Consider the following 3,333-nt stretch of genomic DNA (forward strand, 5'->3'; position numbering starts at 1 on the left):
GATGAACAAGAGAAATGTTATTGATAATCTGAAAAATCATAAAATTGATTCTTGAAGCAAGAAAAAGCAGTGAATAACAAAAGCTTGCGAAAAAAAATGGCGAAAAAAATATAAAAGAAAAAGAAAAAGCAAGCAGAAAAAGCCAATAGCCCTTAAAACCAAAAGGCAAGGGTAAAAAAAAAGGATCCAAGGCTTTGAGCATCAATGGATAGGAGGGCCCAAGGAAATAAATCCAGGCCTAAGCGGCTAAATCAAGCTGTCCCTAACCATGTGCTTGTGGCATGCAGGTCCAAGTGAAAAGCTTGAGACTGAGTGGTTAAAGTCGTGATCTAAAGCAAAAGAGTGTACTTAAGAACTCTGGACACCTCTAATTAGGGACTTTAGCAAAGCTAAGTCACAGTCTGAAAAGTAGTTGTGTTCAAGAATCAACATACTAAACTAGGAGAATCAATAACACTATCTGAATTCTGAGTTCCTATAGATGCCAATCATTCTAAACTTCAAAGGATAAAGTGAGATGCCAAAACTGTTCAGAAGCAAAAAGCTACTAGTCCTGCTCATCTAATTAGAACTAAGCTTTATTGATATTTTGTAATTTATAGTATATTCTCTTCTTTTTATCCTATTTGATTTTCAGTTGCTTGGGGACAAGCAACTATTTAAGTTTGGTGTTGTGATGAGCAGATAATTTACACGCTTTTTGGCATTGTTTTTAGGTAGTTTTTAGTAGGTTCTAGCTACTTTTTAGTATGTTTTTATTAGTTTTCATGCAAAATTCATATTTCTAGACTTTACTATGAGTTTGTATGTTTTTCTATGATATTAGGTATTTTCTGGCTGAAATTGAGGGATCTGAGCAAAAATCTGATTCAGGCTGAAAGAGGACTACTGATGCTGTTGGATTCTAACCTTCCTACACTCGAAATGGATTTTCTGGAGCTGCATGAGTCCAATTGTGCGCTCTCAATTGCGTTGGAAAGTAGACATCCAGGGCTTTCCAGAAATATATAATAGTCTATACTTTTCTTGAAGATAAACGACGTAAACTGGCGTTTAACGCCAGTTCCATGTTCCATTCTGGCGTTAAACGCCAGAAACAGGTTACAAGTTGGAGTTAAACGCCCAAAACAGGTTATAACCTGGCGTTTAACTCCAGAAACAGCCCAGGTTACTAGTTTAGTATTTAAACAACTTTTAGAGATTTATTCTGTACCTCATGATATTTTAGATCAAAACTTTGTATTTCTGATGGCATGAGTCTCTAAACCCCATTGTTGGGGGTGAGGAGCTCTGCTGGATTAATGCAATTATTTCTGTTTTCTATTCAAACACGCTTGTTTCTATCTAAGATATTCATTTGCACTTCAATATGAAGAAGGTGATGATCCGTGACACTTATCACCATTCTCAACCTATGAACACGTGCCTGACAACCACCTCCATTCTACCTTCGATTGAATGAGTATCTCTTGGATTCCTTAATCAGAATCTTCGTGGTATAAGCTAGAATCCATTGGCAGCATTCTTGAGAATCCGAAAAGTCTAAACCTTGTCTGTGGTATTCCGAGTAGGATTCAGGGATTGAATGATGGTGACGAGCTTCAAACTCACAAGGGTTGGGCGTAGTGACAGACGCAAAAGGATCAATGGATCCTATTCTAGCATGAGTGAGAACCGACAGATGATTAGCCGTGCGGTGACAATGCACCTGGACCATTTTCACTAAGAGAACGGATGGTAGCCATTGACAACGGTGATCCACCAACACACAGCTTGCCATAGGAGAAACCTTGCGTGCGTGAAGAAGAAGACAGGGGGAAAGCAGAGATTCAGAAGACAAAGCATCTCCAAAACTCTAACATATTCTCCATTACTACATAACAAGTATTATTTAATTCATGCTCTCTTGTTCATTTGCAAGTCAACTGATAATTATAATTGATATCCTGACTAAGAGTTACTAGATAACCATAGCTTGCATCAAGCAAAAAATCTCCGTGGGATCGACCCTTACTCACATAAGGTATTACTTGGACGACCCAGTGCACTTGCTGGTTAGTGGTACGAGTTGTGAAAAGTGTGATTTACAATTTCATGCACCAGAGGCTTCTGTTGATCCTTCCATGAGAAATTTGGGTGATTCCTCCATGAAGAATTGTAGGTGTTTCCATAGGGTTCTCCCATGTAATTCACCTCTTCCATTGCAGGATTCTCAGGGTCATAAGCATCTCCTTCAGATGAGGCTTCTTTAGCACTGCCAGATGTAGCTTGCAATCCAGTCAGATTCTGAGAAATCATATTGACTTGCTGAGTCAATAATTTGTTCTGAGCCAATATGGCATTCAGAGTATCAATCTCAATAACTCCTTTCTTCTGAGTTGTCCCATTGTTCATAGGATTTCTTTCAGAAGTGTACATGAACTGGTTATTTGCAACCATTTCAATGAGTTCCTGGGCTTCTGCAGGAGTTTTCTTCAAATGAATGGATCCGCCCGCAGAATGGTCCAATGACATCTTTGATAACTCAGACAGACCATCATAGAAGATACCTATGATGCTCCATTCTAAAAGCATGTCAGAAGGACACCTTCTGATCAATTGCTTGTATCTTTCCCAAGCTTCATAGAGGGATTCACCTTCCTTCTGTTTGAAGGTTTGAACTTCCACTCTAAGCTTACTCATCTTTTGAGGAGGAAAGAATTTAGCTAAGAAGGCATTGACCAGCTTTTCCCAATAGTTCAGGCTATCTCTAGGCTGTGAGTTCAACCATATACTAGCCCTGTCTCTTACAGCAAAAGGGAAAAGCATAAGTCTATAGACCTCGGGATCAACTCTATTGGTCTTAACAGTGTCACAGATTTGCAAAAATTCAGCCAAGAACTGATGAGGATCTTCCAATGGAAGTCCATGAAACTTGCAATTCTATTGCATCAGAGAAACTAATTAAGGCTTAAGCTCAAAGTTGTTTGCTCCAATGGTAGAAATAGAGATGCTTCTCCCATAGAAATTGGGAGTTGGTGCAGTAAAGTCACCAAGCACCTTCCTTGCATTGTTGGCATTGTTGTTATTTTCGGCTGCCATGTCTTCTTCTTTTTCGAAAATTTCTATCAGGTCCTCTCCAGAGAGTTGTGCTTTAGCTTCTCTTAGCTTCCTCTTCAGAGTCCTTTCAGGTTCAGGATCAGCTTCAACAAGAATGCCTTTATCTTTGTTTCTACTCATATGAAAGAGAAGAAAACAAAGAAAGTATGGAATCCTCTATGTCACAGATAGAGATTCCTTGATGTGTCAGAGGAAAAGAAGAATAGAAGGATGAGATAGATAAAGAAGAATTCG

The 3,333-nt window shown here is 38.9% G+C and overlaps 1 non-coding gene across 1 annotated transcript; it reads left to right on the forward strand.

The window, feature by feature from the left end:
- The first annotated feature begins 2,568 nt into the window (after window positions 1-2,568).
- LOC130977189 (small nucleolar RNA R71) lies at window positions 2,569-2,676 on the forward strand. The gene has a single exon (XR_009084893.1). It is a non-coding gene; the product is annotated as a small nucleolar RNA R71 (small nucleolar RNA).
- Window positions 2,677-3,333: the final 657 nt, after the last annotated feature.

Source organism: Arachis stenosperma, chromosome 4 (assembly GCF_014773155.1).
Source record: "Arachis stenosperma cultivar V10309 chromosome 4, arast.V10309.gnm1.PFL2, whole genome shotgun sequence".
NCBI classification, from domain to species: domain Eukaryota; kingdom Viridiplantae; phylum Streptophyta; class Magnoliopsida; order Fabales; family Fabaceae; genus Arachis; species Arachis stenosperma.